The 19,688-nt window shown below is 54.6% G+C and overlaps 1 long non-coding RNA gene across 1 annotated transcript in view; it reads right to left on the bottom strand.

Moving 5' to 3' along the window:
* Positions 1–6,521: 6,521 nt before the first annotated feature.
* Positions 6,522–19,688, bottom strand: part of LOC128786586 (uncharacterized) — a 67,754-nt gene continuing 54,587 nt past the window's right edge. The window contains exon 14 of the long non-coding RNA XR_008430350.1: positions 6,522–7,508. This is a non-coding gene — a long non-coding RNA (uncharacterized LOC128786586). The remainder of the gene's footprint in view (positions 7,509–19,688) is intronic.

Raw genomic sequence — 19,688 nt, 5'->3', positions numbered from 1 at the left:
TTGCACTTCCAGCCCCTTTTGCTTCCCTAGGAAAAGCTAATGTTGCACAAAGAGCACTCAGGTAAACTGCTGTTCCTGTTAATGTCAGTTCTGTAGAACTGAACCACCGGTATTCCACATTCTGTTTCACTTCCCCACCTTTGGAGTTTTTGTTGTGCTGCACTGCGTTTATTTTCTGGACAGACTCAATTTTGCTGGCACAGGACATAAAAATAATAAAAGAAAGCTTATGACAGCAGAGCAGGGGGAACAAATGGCACCTGTGCATTTGTCATTGATCCTTGAAAAAGTAGGTGAGCCCCAGACTTACCTTTGGATTTATCTCTTCTGGTTGTACTCATGGGTTAGGGTGTTCCCAAAGAACCCTAAAGAAAGGAATTGTCTGTTCTGCCTCCTGTTTGTGGAAGGGGCAAAGAAGAACAAGATGAAATGTCAGATTCAATTGCTTAAAAAACTGAAAAACCTGCAGGAGAAAGATGTTTTCTGCTGCCTTGTCATAAACAAAATTAAGAGCTAAAAAAACCCCACAACCTTAGTAGTCTTTGCCAGAAATGAGACAGACCCAGTGATCTTGAGGCAGTCGTTCCCTCAGTCTTTCTGAACTCTGAAGGCAACGGAATGAACACAGAAACCAGAGCTGTCACACACCCTGCAGCCAACAGCTCCCAAAATTATGAAAACCCTTACTGGTTCAGTTTGTAGCAAATGCTGCCCTGGAGAAGAAAAGGTGACTCTGCCCTTCTTTAGTCCTTTTACCTTGGACTGAGGTTTGGTGTTTCCCTGCGTGGTCCTGCTGCAGAGCAAGGGAGAACAGTGCCAAGGCTTCCTTCATCCTGGAACCATCCAAGCTCGTTCCTTGGGCAGAGAGCAATCCTAACCCCAGCTACAGCCTCCTGTCAGGTACAGGGGCCAGGGCAGCCGGCTCTGCCCTGAGCCTCACTGAGTTCCTTGCTTATGCAAAGCCTTGGGGCTCCTTCCACGTGCTGACAAGAAGAACTAAAGATGCCACACAGTGAGCACTGTCCCCTCCTCCCCCGTAAGTGTCCCCCACAGGATGGCCTGCGGCTCACAGGGTAACATTTCTGGAATCGGGCATCTCCCAAAGTGGTGCTAACAACACATCCCATCGCTTGCTGTCACTTTTTATTCAGTGCAAGCATGAAAATTTCTGAGATGGACAATGGAAAGCAGTTCAGAAAATCCAAGACAAATGATCACAAATGGCCCTGCTGAGAAAGCAGATCCCAAGTAATTGGATGGAGGGGGAACATCATTCCCAACACATTAAACAAAACAGCCAAGGCAGATCCTGATCTCTCCGTGATACTGAGACGGAAAAATCACATGCTTGAGATTATTCCAAAGGAAGAGAAGAGGCAGGAGGACAGGTGGGCAGGTGTGTTGGTAACTCAGTTGAACACAGTTAAAGAAGCCCCAGAACAGAGCAGTTATTGGGAATATATTTGAGGAGAGACAACCACAGATGTCTGCAGAACAATTACCAAGTGCTTGACAAATGGAAAGCGGGATCTTTTTCACGAGTGCCAACTTGGGTGCTGTGCACCCAGACCTGGAGCGCCAGGGTGATCCATCTCCCTCAGGAGTCCTGCTGTCATCCTTAGAGTGTGCATCCTTTAATCCTGGAGTGTGCATATTCCTTGGAAAACAGCCAGAAAAGAACCGGAGCAGGGCCCAGACTGGGGGCTGTCCCTCCCAGGGGATTATGTGTCAGCTCTGTTAGGATTGCCAATTATTTAGGCACCTAAGTGGCTTTGAGGAGCGCAGCAGTGTGCCTGGGGAGAGTCCTGGTGAGCGGATCTGGAGCGATGGATGGAAATCCAAGCACCGCGCTGAGCCCCGTGCCCCAGATGTGCCCAGCTCCCTGCGCTCCCCTGGGGAGCAGCTGCTCCCCTCAGAGCAGATCCCCGGGCCGAAGGCTCGGCTTTCCTGCCGCTCTGCAGCCTCGGCAGAGACCCTTTTCCCCTCTTTTCCCCCCAGGATGAGTCTGAACTGACAGCGGTGGAGGCCTGGTCCGGGAGCTGCACGTGTCTGCAGAGGAAAGGAGAGCTGGGAGCAAGGAGCAGAGGGCAGAGCTGGCACGGAGGCGCGTGCTTGCCAGCGCCCGGGAGCGCCGGGAGCCGTTCCGTGGCAGCAGCTCATTGACTTTATTTCTTGCTTTTACTTTTTCCCTCTTTTCTCTTTCCCTTTTTACTGGTTGTTCTCCCCTTTCTTTCCTTTTCTAAAATATTTCTCTTCTGCTGTGGGGTTTTTTTCCCTTCTCTCACCCTCACTGCTGTCTTGGATTTTTTTAGTTGTTCTTTCTTCCCTATCTTTTTCCTCTCCTGACCAGAAGCACCAGGGGCAGCTGCACAGCTGGGGCTGCTCTGGCTGGGGCTGGAGAGCCGCTCCTGGCTGGTGCCAGGGCCGGGGAGCTGACTGCTCTGCGGGCTGTGCTGGTTCCTAACTTGGGGGCTTGGGGCTCTCTGGTGTCACGTTTTATGGAATAAAGATTGTGTGCCATTCCTAAGTCTGAGGGTGGTGTTTTATGGAATGGGCCAAGGCCAGCTTCCCCAGGAAGCAGCAGCACAGGGTTTCCCTGTGCCGTGGACAGCTCCAGAGCCACGCAGCACCGAGAGAAGCTGTTCCTAAGTCACTTGTGATGAAGTAACCAAGTTGAAATTGGCAGAAATGAGAAGTCCCAACTGAAGCTGATGTAAAAGCAAGGTTTGATTGGTTTTCAGATCCTCCTCCTTGGGACGCTTTGCCTCAGGAGCCAGGAAATCTGCTCCCATGCCCCTCCCGGTCCTGCTGCTGGCACGCAGCTGCCGGCTGGGGTTCAGCCACCCCGGCTCGGCTCCGGCGCTCACAGAGAGAGCCAGTGCTGCCTTCGGGGGCTCGGAACCGAGACCGAGCCCTGCAGCTTTGGGCTCACAGAGACGCGGGGCTGTATTTTGGGAGCTCGGAACCAGCCTCACTCGATCGGTTCTTGGGCGTCACCAAGAGAGGCTGAGGGCTGGTTTCGGAGGGCTTAAGTCAAGCCCCGAGGCCGTGCTTCGGTGTGCAAACCGGGCTCATCTGGCCCAGCGTCAGTCGCAGCCGCTCGGCTCCGGGGCTGCCTTGGGCACGGCCCAGTGCCGGGCTCAGCCGGCCCCGTGCAGAGCTCAGCGGCAGCGACTCGGAGCCGCCTCTGCGGCTGGCGGCGGAGCCCCGGTGCCGCGTCTGGGGGCTCGGCCCGGGACGGTTCCAGGGCTCGGAGCCGAGCCCGAACCCCGCGTTTGGAGCCACGGGCAGAGCCCAGCCCCGCGCGTCGGGCTCGGCACGGGATCCGGGGGGCTGCCCCGGCTCCGGTAGAGCCCCGGCTCCCCGCGGCCGGAGCGGCAGCGCCGGACTCTGCTCCGGCGCCCGCCCGGAGCAGCTGCTCCTGCACGGGGCGGTGCCGCTGCCGATCCCAACCCCAATCTGGTCGCGGTCCTCCGGTCCCGGACCCGCGCCCCGCCCGCCGGGGAAAGGCGGCACCGCTCTGGACCCCGGCCGACACCGGCAGGAGGCGGGCGCGAATCGCCCGCTCCCGGCCCGGCCACGCCGCAGCGCCCCGGGCTCGAAGCGCTCCCCGCCGAGAGCGTCCCGCGCGGGCCGGGGCCCGCACAGCGCAGAGCGACGGTCCCGAGTGATGGCCCCGGAACCGGGGCGGGGCCGGATGGCACAAGGGAGGGACAAGGGCGCGGCAAGGGTGGGACCGGGGCGGGGCGGGATGGCACAAGGGCGGGGCGGGAATCGGACACGGGCGGGGCCGGCGCAGGTGCTCGGGATGGGGCGGGGCGGGGCCGGGCAGGTGCGCGGGGCCCCAGGGCGGCTGCGCGGGGCGGGCCCGAGGCGATTTAAACCCCGGAAGCGGCGCCCGGCGCCATTTGCTCCCCGGCGAGCGGCGGTGCCGGCAGCGGCCGGGCCGGGCTCCCCGGCGGGGCCCAGGTGAGGTTTCCCCCCTCTTATCCCTCTTTTCTCTCCCTCCTAGCCCTCACGCCGCTCCCTCTCGCCTCCAGAACACCCCTTCCGTCCTGTCCTTGCCCCCCCACACACCCTGACCCCCCACTCTGCCCCTTCTTCCTCTCCCTCCTACGCCTTACCTGGCTCCCTCTCCCGTCCTGAACCTCTCCTTCCCTCCCTTCAGCTGCTCCCTTCCGTCCTCTCCCTGCACACCCCGACCCTCCACTGTACCCCTCCTTCTTCCTCCTCCTTACCCCGCTCCCTCTCCCTTCCTGACGCGCTGCCCTTCTATTCCCCCATTCCCTCTGTGTCCCTGTGTCTCCTGAACTCTCCTCCCTCCGCCCTGTCTATTCCTCTATTCCGTCTCTATCCCTGTGTCCCCTCCTGACCTCTGCTCTTGCTGCCCTCTCTGTTACCCCATTCCCTCTGTGTCCTCTCGCTGCCCTCTGCCTCCCTGTACTCTCTGTGTCCCCTTTTCCCCTCGCTGTGTCCCCGCAGCCGCGGGGTTCGGGGCGCCGCATAATAAAGCCCCGAGGGCCGGAGCCGGCGCCCCTGGCTTGGTTCAAAAGGGCCGGGATCCGCTCTGCGGTCCCCCCTTGCAGATGCCAACACTGCCCCACAGTGCCGGGCTCCGGCTGTCCCTGCATCACACGGGGGTCAGGGCGGGCCCTCCTCAGGAGGGGTCCTGGGCTGGGCTGGGTTAGCGAGGGCTGGGGGAGTGGGGCTTGGGGATGGGCCCCCTCCTGGGGAGGGGGTCCGGGGGGGTGGGGGTTGGAGGGCGGGTGGGAGGGCGGGGGCGGGTGGGAGGGAGGGAGGGCCCCCTCCGGAGGAGGGGGTCCTGGGGAGGGGGTTGGGGCGGGCCCCCTCCGGAGGAGGGGGTCCGGGGTGGGAGGGGCTGGGGGGTTCCGCCCCCCCTTAACCCCTCCCACCCCGGACCCTCCCCTCCGGACGGGTCTGCCCCGGCCCCCTCCTCGGGACCCCCTCCTCCGGACAGGGGCCCGCGGGGGGGGGGGAGGGGGCGGGGGGGGGGTAGGAAGGAGGGAGACTGCTGTTGTGCGACAAAAAATGTACAATTACCGCCCAGAGTGACGTGACCCCCTCTGATCCCCCTCCCACCCACCCACCCACCCCCCCCCGCGGGCCCCTGTCCGGAGGAGGGGGTCCCGAGGAGGGGGCCGGGGCAGACCCGTCCGGAGGGGAGGGTCCGGGGTGGGAGGGGTTAAGGGGGGGCGGAACCCCCCAGCCCCTCCCACCCCGGACCCCCTCCTCCGGAGGGGGCCCGCCCCAACCCCCTCCCCAGGACCCCCTCCTCCGGAGGGGGCCCTCCCTCCCTCCCACCCGCCCCCGCCCTCCCACCCGCCCTCCAACCCCCACCCCCCCGGACCCCCTCCCCAGGAGGGGGCCCATCCCCAAGCCCCACTCCCCCAGCCCTCGCTAACCCAGCCCAGCCCAGGACCCCTCCTGAGGAGGGCCCGCCCTGACCCCCGTGTGATGCAGGGACAGCCGGAGCCCGGCACTGTGGGGCAGTGTTGGCATCTGCAAGGGGGGACCGCAGAGCGGATCCCGGCCCTTTTGAACCAAGCCAGGGGCGCCGGCTCCGGCCCTCGGGGCTTTATTATGCGGCGCCCCGAACCCCGCGGCTGCGGGGACACAGCGAGGGGAAAAGGGGACACAGAGAGTACAGGGAGGCAGAGGGCAGCGAGAGGAGAGGGCAGGAGGGGACACAGAGGGAATGGGGTAACAGAGAAGGCAGAGGGCAGCAACAGCGGAGGTGAGGAGGCCGGGTCAGGAGGGGCAGAGAAGGTGGAAGGAGAATGAGGAAAAAAAAACAGAAGCGGGCTCGGCGTTTGTAGGGAAGCGGGGGAGGGAGGTGCAAGTAGCAAAGGCAGAGGGGGAATGGGGGGCGGTCGGGCTGGGTGCCCGGGGGAAGGAGAGGGGAGGAAGGGGGGCTGGGAGAGGTCGGGGTGAACGTGACAGGGAGAAGAGGGAACGGGGGGGTTCAGGAGGAAAAAGGGAGTACGGTAAGGCGGAGGAAGGAGAGATAGAGCGGAGGGTCGAGGTGTGCAGGGAGGGGAGGGACAGCGGAAGACCAGGTGCGGGGGAGGAAGAGGAGAACAAGGGGGGGAGAGAGAAATGGGGGCTTTGCGGGCGGCAGAGAGGCGACAGAGGTAAGGCGGAGAAAGGAAGAGAGAAAACATGGGGTACAGAGAAGCAGGGGTGAGAAGCCAAGGCTCCCGCGCCTCACCTGCGCCCCGCCGGGGAGCCCGGCCCGGACGCTGCCGGCACCGCCGCTCGCCGGGGAGCAAATGGCGCCGGGCGCCGCTTCCGGGGTTTAAATCGCCTCGGGCCCGCCCCGCGCAGCCGCCCTGGGGCCCCGCGCACCTGCCCGGCCCCGCCCCGCGCACCTGAGCCGGCCCCGCCCTGAGCCGGCCTCGCCCGCCCCTGAGGCGGGACCGCTCCCGGCCCGGCGCCGCCTCGGGGGCGCGGCCGGTGCCGCTTCTCCCCGCGGGTCCCGGGGCTCTGTCGTGCCCCGTCCCGGCCTCTCCTGAGACCGCAGAGCCCCGTCCCGCTGTCACCCTCCATGTCCCGGTGTCACCCTCCCCGCGTTCGCATCCTGCTCTGCCGGGCCCGGGGTCGCCGAACGGGCTGGAAAGCCCCGGCCGGAGCCGCCCCCGCACCGTGTGCCCGGGCCCTTGGTGCCCGCACCGAGGTCCCCGAGCACCGGCCGGGACCCGCCCGGCTAGGGAACGGACACCGCGGCTCCCGCACCGCCTCCTGCCCCCAGCACCTCCCTGCCCGCCCCGGGAACGGCCCTGGCGCCTCCAGCACCTGGGACCGCGGCGGGGGCCGGGTCCGAGCCCCCGAACGCCGGCCGCACGAGCCCCGCAACGCCGCGCTCCCGGCTCGTCACCCACCGCCCCGTCGGCACCGGGGAGAGGCCCCACGAGTGTCCCGGCTCCAGGAAGAGCCTCGGCCGGAGCACCGGCTCGGGTGCGGAGACCCACGAGGGAGCGCCTGAGCGCTGCTCTCAGCCCTAACCCGCCCCCGTGAGCCCGGGGCCGGGCCCGGACAGCGCCGGGCCAAGGCTCCGTGCTCCGAGCACTCGCACACGGGGTTTGGGCCCGGTCCCTGGGCCCCAAAATGCAGCACTTGGGCTCTGTGCTCGAGGCAGGGGGGAGCCTCCTTCTGCACTCCCAAACCACAGCACTGCAGTCCCTGTTTCACAGCCCTAGGCCTGGCCAGATGGGACTGGGTCCGAATGCCAAGGGCAGGGAGGACTTTGTCCCTGAGCCCTCCTCACCTTCACCACCACCAAAAAAACCCCACAGGACTTAAGACTCCGATTCTGAGACCAGAAAAATGCCCAATTTATTAGTCTCACTTCATAGGGTCGTGGAATTCACTGTGGGCATCCCCACAGATGGTGACAGGGAATGGACCTCTCACATCTTTGATTCTGTTGTTGAGAACTGCTTCAGACTAGCAAAACACCACACGTGGCAGAAGAAGGTTGGAAGCATCCGCTGAAACGAAGCCATAAAATGTAGCCTATCTGCAATACCTTGCTATCCCAGCAATGCAATATCCCGTTACCCCCACGTCGGGTTTGTTGTGCCGCCTCCCGCTCACCGAGCGACGCCGCTCGTGGCTCCAGGCGGGAGCGGGCAGCAGCAGGTGACGATCCGGGCATTCCTCCCCAGGGCCAGAGCTCAGGGTGAGGGAGCTCCCACCTGCCGCTGCCAGGAAGGAGCAGCTCCGCAAGGATGACCGCGCTCCCACACCGTGGCAGCTGCCCTGCCTCTCTCAGGGACGGCGTGTGCTTTGCAAGAGGAGCTGGAGCCCCAGCAGCCGGGGCTCGGCAGCAGCCGGCGAGCCCCTGGCACTGAGCAGGAGCAGAGGGACGTGCCCGAGCCCGGGACTCACTTCCCGCACAGGGACTCGGTGACGCAGGGTCTCTGCTCTCCTCCGCCAGGAGGAGGAGACGGACAGGACTGCCCGGCTGGAACCTGGCTCTGGCAGCCGACAGGGCTGGTCCTGAGGGGAGAACTTGCTCTGTGTTCCTTGAGCGGGATTAAGGGATGGCCAGAGGCTTTAATATTCATTTTATAGACTATCACACATCAGCCGATACCAAAGGGCATTATGCAAAACAGCCACGATGTCTGCAGGCTTCAAAACCAAAATAAACAACACTGCTTTCCTTTCCTCCTTTTATGCAATTACACGTCGGTAAGATTAATAAAACCTGATGCCATTCTCTTTTTAAAACTCTGGCCAATGCCACGCCACTGACTAGGTTTCAAAAGCAGAAAGGTGACAGTCATCAATTACACCCGATGCCAGATCTTTGCATATTTAGCTTCCCATTACAGAAATCCCTGGATGGATCCACATGCTCCTCTGCTCCTATTACCTTGGATTTTGTCTCACTCTAATCTCATTAGGATGCCCTAAATCCAACCTGTTCTGCTTCTCAGACCAAAGCCTGCTGCCATCTCTGCTCGTGACATTTGCATGCACACGTTGTTATCGCACAGATAATGGCAAAACAAATTGCATTTTGTTCTTTACTCCAATGTATTTGGTGAACTTTACTGTGCTTGCATGGAGAGGTGACAATAAAACAATGAGTGGCGCAGACAAAGCTCTCTCCCCTGACAAAGGGACCTGACCTTGTGCAGCTCTGGCACCTCAGCCCTGGAAGATTCCAGCCTTGGCACTGAGGATTGCTGTGTGCCTCGCGCAGTTTTTAAGGTGAGTTACAGGAACTGGCACAGAAAAGCTCTGTTTGCTCAGCTATCTCCGAGTTCCGCACACCCTCAGGTTCCTGTGGACAGAGTCTGTTTCTCCCGGGACTGAAAGATTGAGCCTCTCGTTTTATACAGGAAGCAGCTCTCGCCATTACCCCATTATGTGGTGCTTGGGAAGGGCACAGGTTTGAGAATTCCCTTACAGAGATTTCTAGAAAAGAACCTATGAGAGACTGAAATACCAGTGGGGAGGTTTTATTTCATATCATCACCCATCATGATCAAATAGAAAAATGAAAGTCCTGGCTGTGTCTGACTAATTGCACCCATCTTCCAAATGGGCTGAATGATCATTTACTGTTTCCTACTTTGGATGATCAAGTGTTTTATTGATAAAGCTCATACAGCACTGGTTCAGAAATTCAATGTCAGATCTGAAAACTGAATAGGTGTCCCACAGACACCAATCACAGACCTCCTCATCCAACCAAACCATGCCCCCAAGACAGTCCTCTACCCAGGAATAAAACAGGATCCCCAGTCCTGGAGAGGGTCAGGCCTCAGCCCAGGGCTAGCTGTTCTTTCCTTTAATGGAACGCAAAACCACAGGGACTGATTTTACCTACACCCAAATCCATAGCTCTTGGGAAGGCCTGAGCTCCTGACAAAGAGTTCCAGCTTCTGGCACCAATTTTGCTTCTTAGTGAACACTGTATTCCAACCCTGCGCCACCACCCCCCTTTCTCTGCCTGCTGCCCCTGCTCTGACTCTGGGCCAAGCACACAAGACGCAGGATGGAGTTTTCTGAGCAGAAAAGGCCCATCAGCCAGAGGATGTCCCTGCATCCTCAGTGTGTCAGAGAGGTGAGATGGAGATCAGCACTGCAGCACTGAGGCACTCACTCACAGACAGGTCACCTCTGCCTGCTCAGACTGCTTCGGTCACAGCACCACTCCCACCTCTACTTGCTCCAAACCTGGCACCAACAGCTGGAAGAGCAACCTGCCCATGTCCTGTCTACCTGGATTCCTCCCAGGAACCTCTGCAACAGCAGGGTCCTAGGCCTGTGCTTTTTGAATCTTTGCTAGCTGCAGCTTTTTCAAAAATAAATCAGAACACAGATTTACTGACTCTTTCCAAACCTGCATCTACAAGATATTTCTTCTGTAGGAAGCAGAGGCACCAAACAAAAACACTGACCCAGCAGCCTCTGGAGTTAAGGGTAAAGTTGTGACAACAGGGAGGAAAACGAGCACCAAGATTTTTAAAAGACAAACATCTCAAAGGTTCATCCTTTCCACGTGTGCCCTCGCCGATGCCCTGTTATGGAACACACCCCTGCTCCCAGAGGTGCAGAAAGGATCGGCGGGCGGCACTGCCGAAGCCCGGCTCCCAGCTGGAGCTCCCGGCTGCCGCACGGGCCGGGATTTGCGGCGCTTCCCCCGGCACAGGGCAGAGAGCGGCCCCGGGGCGATCCCGTTCGGGCGGCCCTCGGCCCGGCCCCGGCCCTGCCCGCAGCTACGGCTGGCACAGCTCCTGGGCTCCTCCTGCCCCTGCCCGGGGCTCCCTCTCCCCACGCTGGGTTTGCCCACTGCCCTCCGGGTCGGTGCCACCGGGGCCTGCCCTCAGCAAAGCCCATCGGTCCGACCGTGCCCAGGCACAAATCAAACCCTGAGAGCTCCGGCTCCTCCCTTCTGTGCCAGAGCACGTTCTGCCCCCGGGAACAACGCGAGGCCCAAAGTCATCGCACCCTCTCTGCTCACCTCTTCGTTACTCAGGCAAAGAAAGAACACTTATGATTGCAGTTTTCAAATAAGTCTCCTTCTTCGAGTTATTTCCTCAGGTCTGGCACAAACTCCCTCAACACAATAAATTATTCTAATTGGCTTACTAACAGAGGATTTGGCTGTACTTTTCCCAATAAATCCAAACAGTTTCGGTAGAACATGTTCACAGCCATTTTTCTTTTCTATCCCTTGCACCATGACTTGCCTCTTCACTTTATTATACTCAATTTAATATTTCAGATTTTAGCTGAAGAAAAATCCCTCTCTCTGAAGAAGATTTGCTCATCAAGTGAGCCATATATATTTTTAATAGGGATATCAAACCCAGCCTGACGGAACAAACACCTTGAGACACCTTCTGGACATGAATTGTCTCTTAAAAAATATTAAAGCTCTAAAGGTTGAATTGTTTGCAGGTTTAACTGAACTGAAAGAATAAGAGACGTTGCAAATAGGAGAAAATGATGACTCTCTAGGATATAATAAATTTTATAGGATTTCTCCAGCAGCACTCATCCATAGGGGTTTGCACTCCTGTTCAACCACTTAACAGGGAAAATATGTACACTTCAAAAAGGTTACCAAAATGCAATGCCCTTTCTTTAATCTATTAACAAAAGCTAAATTAGATACTTGGGAAAATCCTAGTGCAAAGAAACACTTTGAGTGTAGCATTTTACTACTGAATAAGCCCTTATTCTCTCAACCAGATTACTGGGTGGAATCTGGCCTTTAATTGATATTTTTAACACTAATATTGTGTAATGGGACAAGAGGACCTTTATTTCCAGCTACCTGTGCTGGTTTCTGTTGACCCTATATTGACACCAAATAAATACGGTGCTGGGTTTACATACAAATTAATGTAGTATAAAGATATCTGTCATTTTTTCAGAAAGAGTCCCCTACAACAACAGAAAATTTCTTCCCAAGCCAAGGGAAGTTTCTCTTTCCCCTCTGGTAACTTTACTGTGTGCGTGCTAGGTGGAAATACAGAGCTGTGAAAAGGTTCATTTTAGCAGGGATAACAGCTCACATAAGTCATTCTGAGAACTGGGCTGGGATGAATCCCATTCCCACGTGTGTGTGCTGGCTGGCAGCAATCAATGCTTCCTCTTAGCAAGGCCACTCTGGGGGATGGAGAAGTGAGAGCTGTGAAAAACCCAGCAAACCCTGCCTGGCAGCTCCTCCAGGCAAAGCGCCCTGCCGGGGCACTCGGAGCACGCTGGGATGTGGGGCCCTGCGCTGCTGGGAGCAGCCATTGCACAGAAGCTCCTTCGGGATCCCAGAACCCACTGCCCTCCCCGGGCCCAGGGCACCCAGCGGGCTGGAAGCTGGGCAGCAGTGCAGATGTTGGGGTGGCACAGCTGGGCAGCAGTGCAGATGTTGGGGTGGCACAGCTGGGCAGCAGTGCAGATGTTGGGGTGACAGAGAGCAGGAGTCCAGAGGAGGATGAGGTCCAGGTGCTGCACAAACAGGCTGGCACTGTCCAACACAAACCCAAAAATGGGGAGATGATTAAGAAAAGCGAATGTGAAGGGAGGAAAAGCAAAGCCTGGTGCTCCAAGAGGAACAAACCCCACTCGCTGAAGCCCCATCCCAGTAAGATTTCTGTCTGTGCCCCAGTCCAGCACTGTTGATGCCAGTGCTGCTGCAGGCATTCCCTGGAGTGTCCTCTCCAGTGTGCAGGTGGAATGTGTGCAGGCTGAGGCAGCCCAGTTAGTGGTGCTGGTGTTCCATGGACCCCTTTTAAAACACCCCCACTCACTGAGCCCTGCTGAACAATAATCCTGCCCAGAGTAGTGAATATTCCTGCAGCCACAGCACGTGGCCTCTGCATCTCCAGCCCTCAACAGCCCCCTGGGAGCAGGGGAGAATTCCTGTTTCTGTCTGGGAAATGTTCTCTCTCCTGGAAGGGGAAAAGCAGCATTTCCTTGCCCATCACCGACCATGGCAGCCCTGCCCCTGTGCCCCCAGCACTGACACCGGCGCTGCTGTGGCTCAGCAGGGAGCAGAGCAGAGGAGAGGATGGAAGGTGCTGCTCCAGTGTGGAGCCCACAGCTCCTGCACTGCTTCTGGCCCTTCTCAGGAGAAGTGACGGGATCTGAATTCAGTGCCTGACGCAGCCCCGCCCGACTTCCTGGGACTGGAGCTCACTGAGCAAACGGAGGGGAAATCGCTGCAGTGGCTGCCAGGCTGATACCAGCAGGAAGGAAAGAACTGAGTGGAACCAAAAAATTACACATTTAACCAGCAGCTAGAGGGCAACAACTGCTTTAGGCCAACACCAAATTCTGTCTGGGGCCATTAATTACCTGAGTCAAGCTGCTGATCTGAGTGGGAGGGAGAGGTTTGCAAACCACAGACAGCACAGAAAGGATCCCTCCCACCAGCAGCCTGTGTGCTTCTGTGTGCTGACCAGCTCCACAGTATTTCCAAAAAAAAAAAAAAGTCATTTTCCCTGTTGCTAAACGCAGCTTGACACCACTCAGTGACCCTGCCAGCCCAGCTCAGTCTCTGCAAACACATCCCTCAGTACCGCTGCAGACAAATCACAGCCAGCAGAGGCAGCTTTGAACTCTGCAGCCGTCACCCACGGTCATCGTGATGTGAGATGAGTGAATGGAGCCCGATTGGTGACGATCCCTGGCCAGGTGCCAGGGAGTGGCACCTGCAGCTCCCAAAAGGAATCAGAAATGAGGCTGCGGAAAACACTGGGCATCTTTGCTCCTTGTGGCTCTGTGCTACAGAGATTGGTATTATTATTTTTCATTGACCATCATGCTGATGAGTGCCTCCAAACTGCACGTGGAATCTCCACCAGGATTTCCATGGCACGGCTTTGCTCTCTGTCCCATGCTCAAGGCTCCACTGGACCCACCAAGAGGCTGGAAAGGAAGGAGGCAGCCCTGGAGCTTCCTTCTGCTGAAGGAGCCTGGAGGCTCAGGAGGGACTTGGAAATGACTGGACTTTGAACAGAGCAGGAAAAAGGACTTTGTTAGAGCCCTGTGTGGGATGCACAGGGCATTGAGGTACTGCTGCAGTTGGGGTCAGGCAAGGAAAGGCCAGAGAGGTCTTCAGAAATGGTAACATCGTAACAAATAAACAAATAAATCTCTTGGAAGTACCGAAAGAGACAGACCTTAAACACATCATGGTTTAAGCCCAGCCAGCAATAAGCCTCGCACAGCCCCTCCTTCATTCCCCCTCAGTGCCATGGGGGAAAGAATTAGGAAAGTGAAAGTGAGTGTGCTGCTCAGCAGTAACAAACTCACTCAATTATCAACTCTGTTTCATCACAGATCTAAACCACAGCCCTGTGCCAGCTGCTGTGAGCAAAGTGAACTCTTTCCCAGCCAAAACCAGCACACCTGTCAACAGCATCTGCACCCAGAGAGGTGGATTTGGTGTGTCCAGACCAACTATTTTGATTTTATGTTGACTTACAGAAAAATACGGCACACGAAATCACTGGCTTCACAAATATCATTTCCCTCACCTCCCTACAAAGGGAAATGTATTAGATGTGAATTTAGCTATAAATATTTCAGTTGTTAACATTTTAGTTCCTACTACAGCTCTTGCTGTAATGCCAACTTTAGCATAATCCTTCAGCTTCAATAGCTTTTTAAAACACAGGAAGTCTTCTTAACACAAGGTTTACTACAAGGAGTGACTTCTGGATTATCTGTACACTTCAAATTCTCATAAAAATTCAAATTGCCTGATGAAATATGTGTTCCTGCCCCTGAAACGCCCACATGGAGTGCGGAGGGGGAAATCAATTACTACACCACATTTAGTGCCACATACATGAAACACGCTGGAATCATGACGTACAAAGAACAAGAAAAAATCTGGGCAACTCCTACAAGTTACTGCAAGCATCGAAAATCTTGCTAGATTTTCATAACTTCTCGATGAAGGATGTGCACACATTCCAGCAGCGTTTTCCATCTCTGGGTCACTGACTGCAGGTGAGCAAGGACCAGCTGCCTCCATACCTCTCCTAGCTTCTTCTGTCCCTTCAGACCAGGAACACAGTGTCCAAAATGTCACATGTCTGACAAATCCAGAGGGTGATGCAGGGTGCTGCTAATTTTTCTGTGTATTCCGCTCGCAGGCCATAAAGCACACCCTGGCTGTGCTTCACAGTTTCTGTCCAAAAGCCAATCAGCCCTTCCTCATAAACAAAACAAACCAAAAAACTGAAACATGCCACAGACTTTTCTTTCTGACAAACCCCTCAATTTCTCACTTTTATCCCCAATTTCTCCCCCTCATTTTCCAGCTTATGCAGCCTGGATTCAAACCCTCTTCCAGAAAACATGAAAAAACGAGTAGCAGCTATTTCAGAATAAACATTGACTGTCACATCTCTTCAAAGCCTTTCTGAATTTCTGCTCCATCCTGCACCATGCCACCAATGCCTGCAGAATTCCTTGCAGACCTTCCAAGCTGTGATTCTTTTCTAGCCCCTCTGGCCAGTATCCCATTCAACTGCTGTGGTCCCACCACCCAAAGGGGACTGACAGCGTCTCTGGTGGCACTCAAGACACATCCTGCCATTTCTGTCTGCACGGCCAAGCTGCAGAGGAAGAATTCACAAGGACGAAAATATTCTCTCTCGCAAATGCCACAGACGCGTCAGTCCGGGCTGCTTTGCACTCTGCCTTTCGCAGGGAAGCGCTTGCAGAGGATGAGGCAGCTGTGAAACGCTGCCCTCGCTGGCACTGCGGAGGGGCCGCCGCCCTTCCCAGGCACAGTGTCCCCGTCCGCTTCCCCTCCCGGCCGGAGCCAGCCCCGACCGCTCCCAGCTCCCAGCGCTGCCTGCAGCGCCAGACCGAGGAAACGCCTTTCCCACTCTGCTCCCGGAGCAGACACCAGCTGGCACCCACGGCAAGGACACAGCAATGCCTCCCACCTGCCATTCCTCAAATGCCACATCTTTATTTAAAGAGGAAAAACCCAGCAGCCTCTTCCCCCAGAATGTCACATCCAGGCCTCCTCCAAACACACCAAACCATGTGCGCCTTCCTCTGAGAAGTTCATGGCTACTACTGTTGGAAGATACTTTTTAACTTTCCAGCTTTTATGTCCACCAGAATTTCTTTGGGAAGGAGAAGCTACTCTCCCTTTCTTAGCCCATCCCTGTGCACCGTGCACGAGGCCTCCTCACCTTCCCAGCCACCTTGCTGAGACTGGAAATGTCCCTGCTGCTGCCCCCCTGGCAGAGCTGCCATTTGGCAACAAAACCAGGTCAGGATTGATTGCCTTTCATCAAAATGACATCAAGTGGCTTGAAGTTTGTAGTAAGAAGCTTCTGTCACTCAGTTTTGTATCTAAAATTTTCAGTTGATGACATATTTAAGAAGATGACATGAGGAAAGGATGCAGTCAGAAGCAATCACCATTTGTGTTTCAGAGCTCCCAGGTTCTCCACCACTTCCCATCACTTTGGTAAATGCCATTCCTCACCGCCTGTCAAGAACTTGGCATTTTCTGAAAACCAGGCAAATTATTAGGTAGCCTTAACAAGGTCTTCAGGACGTACCTGTCAGTCTCTTTTTCTCTTTTAAATATCAGGAGCTGTTTTAATTCACTGCATTTTCCATGTAGGTGGCAGTTTTCTTCTCAGCTACACCAAGCAAAATACCAAACTTCCCTGAAGTGCAGGGCAAATTGTGTGAAAAGTGCCTCAGCACCACATAAAGTTTAGGATATGGGAAGGTGAGAGTGTGAGGCTTATTGAAAAAAATATAGACACTCAATCCCTGCAGTGTAACTGGAAACTGTCATGTTTAGAAAAACTTACATCTGAATTTTCCAATTAGCTTTCAAGTCATTAAAAATAATAATTCAAAAAAATGCAGTTTGATGCTCTAAGAGTTCCAAACCTATGGAAAGTCTGCCAGCTGGACAGACCCTCAGGACACACTGCGAGCACTTGGGCAGTACCTCTCCTCATCACTTTGAGGGATTTTAACTAAAGACATCTCTTGGAGCACAGCTGAAAGGAAGGCACCTTTCAGAGGCTGGATCCTTCATGCCAGAGCAAGGCCTGCTGAAGACCTGCTGTGCACAGGGCTATGGACACGGCGACGGCTGTGCCAGCAGCGCTCCTGTAGGAAGGAGCTGCTTTTGGGCTCTCCTGGAAGAAAGTTCTCCTCAGTAACATATTTAAACCACCTGAGGAAAGAAAGTACGAGACCTAAACAGCCTTGGAAAAAAACCTTCAGAGCCTGCTGCTGCCTGTACAGCTCACACAACAGGAGTACAGATGAGCATCAATTAATGCAAGTGTCTTTTGCTGCAGATCTGTAACTCCCTTCCCAGGGACAACATCTCACAGGTTAAGGGTGCTCCTACACTGAAAAAACACTCGGGATTTATTAAACATGCAGAAGTGCAGGAAGAAAAATTGATGAATACAAACTAATAAGGCCAGAAGAACCTGGTGAAAAACCCAATAGTTGCATTGTGGGTAAAAATAATGTTCCTTCAAGGACAGCAGATTAAATTCTAAGGGATAACGCAGCAATACATCTTGCACTGACAGGCATCCCCTTGCCCTGATAATGTGCACCTATGGCAAAAAAAACAGAACTCACAATCCTTAAAAATTTACAAAACTGAAACACTGATTGCACTAAAAAATGCATTACAAACTGCACCTGCATAATTTTATTAATTAATGTTTAATGCCCAACAGAATGTAGCTTTGGAACTGATAGATTGCTGGATTGTTATCTCCCTTTATTTATTTTCAATAAATTAAACCCCACGAATCTTCTGTGGACACCCTTACAGGTAGAGGGAAGGCATCTGACTGATAATGTTTCTGAATAATGGCACTGGGATGAATTACCACTTCCCAAGATAAGGAGATTATTAGGTTGTGGGCTCTATTTCCTACTTCTTCACTTCTAAAGCTCTGATTCCAAGAAGAAAATCCTTGCAGATGTTGCTGATTTTACAAGAAAGGTGATGTGGGGTGATACTGAAAATCATGGTCATCTCTTTCTAGGCATAGGCAGGAGTATTTTGCCAAAATACCAGGAGTATTTTGGCAGCCTGCAGGGAAACCTTGGGAGAATCAATGCCAGGCAGAGCATGCAGGACAGTCCTTAATCCAGACCAATGCACTGCATTTATGGCAAGGCAGGGGCTGGATTTTAACATGAGAATGGTGCAGGGAGACAAGGAAGGAGAGAGGATGAACAGATGTGGGCCACTGACATTCATTTCCAAAAACCCACTGAAGAAGTTTGCCTGGATGTGCAGAAATGTCTGGGCATGGCTTTGGGCATTAGGAGGAAATAGGTGGAAAGGACCTAAACCATCAGCCTGGGTGCTCATCTTTAGAAACCTCACCCACGGCCATCATTTGATCCAGTATGTTCAGTGACAGAGATCTCAAAGCTCTTCTAAGCAGACATTGCAGTGCTTGTGTGCAAAACATGTGCTGACACAAAGATGTTCTCTTCAAGTTTGCTGGAATTAAGTACTTCAAATCTGGAGTTTGCTATTTAAAACTGCTCTGTTAAAATAGTAAATTAAAAGACTGAATGCCACTTTTCAAACTGCCAGTACTCTTCAGAAATGAATTTTTAGTATCTCTAATGGCATCTTTTCCTATGGATTACTAAACCATAGCCAAGGGGAACCATTATTATCAACATGAGTCCAGGGCATCAGACAGCTAATTAATACTAGATCACTCTTCTCCCAGTTCCATGTTTTTTCCAATGTGAAGATCTCCATAACTGAATGCCATACAAAATATTATGCAAAGCATCCAGCTTTTTCCCAAGATCAGCAGGAGCTGAGTGCCACTGAGAGGATGTGCCAGCACAGAGCTGGAGGAGCTCTGATGTTCACTCATTGAAAGGCTACAAATGCAAATCACAGTAGGACTCAGAATGGAGCCTGAGGGAATGTGAGAATAACTCACATTCTGAGAAGCCCAGCTGGAATGAAAAATCCTCTGGAGCAACAAATTCAATATGCAAGGAAAAAAAAATAGGTCTGAATCGAATAAAGTCTTGCAAGCAGACTGGCAAACACAGCAGCAAAAGTTATGCTCAGAGATGGAAACCAAAATAAAAAGGGGGGGAGGGGTTACCACAGTGGGAATGGAGACCTGAAACACATTAATTAATTACATTCTCCCAGATTAAAACAAGGACACTGCCATCCCTAAACTCCTGCATGGAAGCAAGTGCCTCAGCCTTCTGTTGTCCATGCACAACCAAGCTTTCTCTGTGTCTTCCTAATGAAATATGTGCAATATCCAATTACCAATCATTGCCAATTAAAACACTATTTCCCAATAATACGATCCTGCTAACTGAATTTCCACGCAGCCTTGGCACCCTGGTCTGTGAGCAGCTCTGCCATCCAGCAGCTCTTGTGCTCTCAGCTCTAGGGATGTGCCCAGCAGATGGCCGAGGATGCTGCCTGAATGCCAGCTGCTGGTTTCCACACAGGCAGAGGTGGAGGGGGTGGGAACATTTCCACGTGGAACACAATTAAAATTGACCCGCGAGGTGTCACTGTTGCTCCAGAGATATTCAGCAGCCAGGGGGTTTTTCTGGTCACAAGCTGAGACTGGGAGTGGGGGACTGACTCCAGTGGGGATGCACCAACAGGAGCTCTGGTTAGTTTTCCTCCCTTTCCCAAGCTCCACACCTGCCCGCAGCTTTGAAGAGAAATCCAAGAGCCCCACCTACCCAAATGCCACCAGCTGCTCCTTCCCTCTGCCACCGGCTCCCTGCTTGCTGTCGTGCTGCCTCTTGCCAAACCCCCACGTGGGATGGAGTCAGGCTCTGCCATTGCTGCAGCTGCTGTAGCTGCCAAGTGAAGGCAGCGGGTCCCAGCTGCTTTCAGACCCCGCTTTCAGCTGCCTCGCGGAACCAGAGAGCAAAGCCAGCAGGGAGCAAATCCACTGCTGGTCACAGCACACACCATGGGCTTCCTTGGGCCTGGCTGCTTCATCCCAATGAAATATTTACAGCAAAAATAAATACTCCAGTAAAACCTTCCAGCACATGTCATTTCAGAGCATGACTGGCTGTATTCAAGCCTACATATTCCCAATTTTAACCAAAAAAGGGATTCATAGCATTTACCTCGTATGGAAACACACCTACTGCAAATATCCCAA

The sequence above is a fragment of the Vidua chalybeata genome, chromosome 4 (assembly GCF_026979565.1).
Source record: "Vidua chalybeata isolate OUT-0048 chromosome 4, bVidCha1 merged haplotype, whole genome shotgun sequence".
Lineage (NCBI taxonomy): Eukaryota > Metazoa > Chordata > Aves > Passeriformes > Viduidae > Vidua > Vidua chalybeata.
Note: the sequence above shows the minus strand (reverse complement) of the source record. Positions and strands in the feature narration are given on the sequence as shown.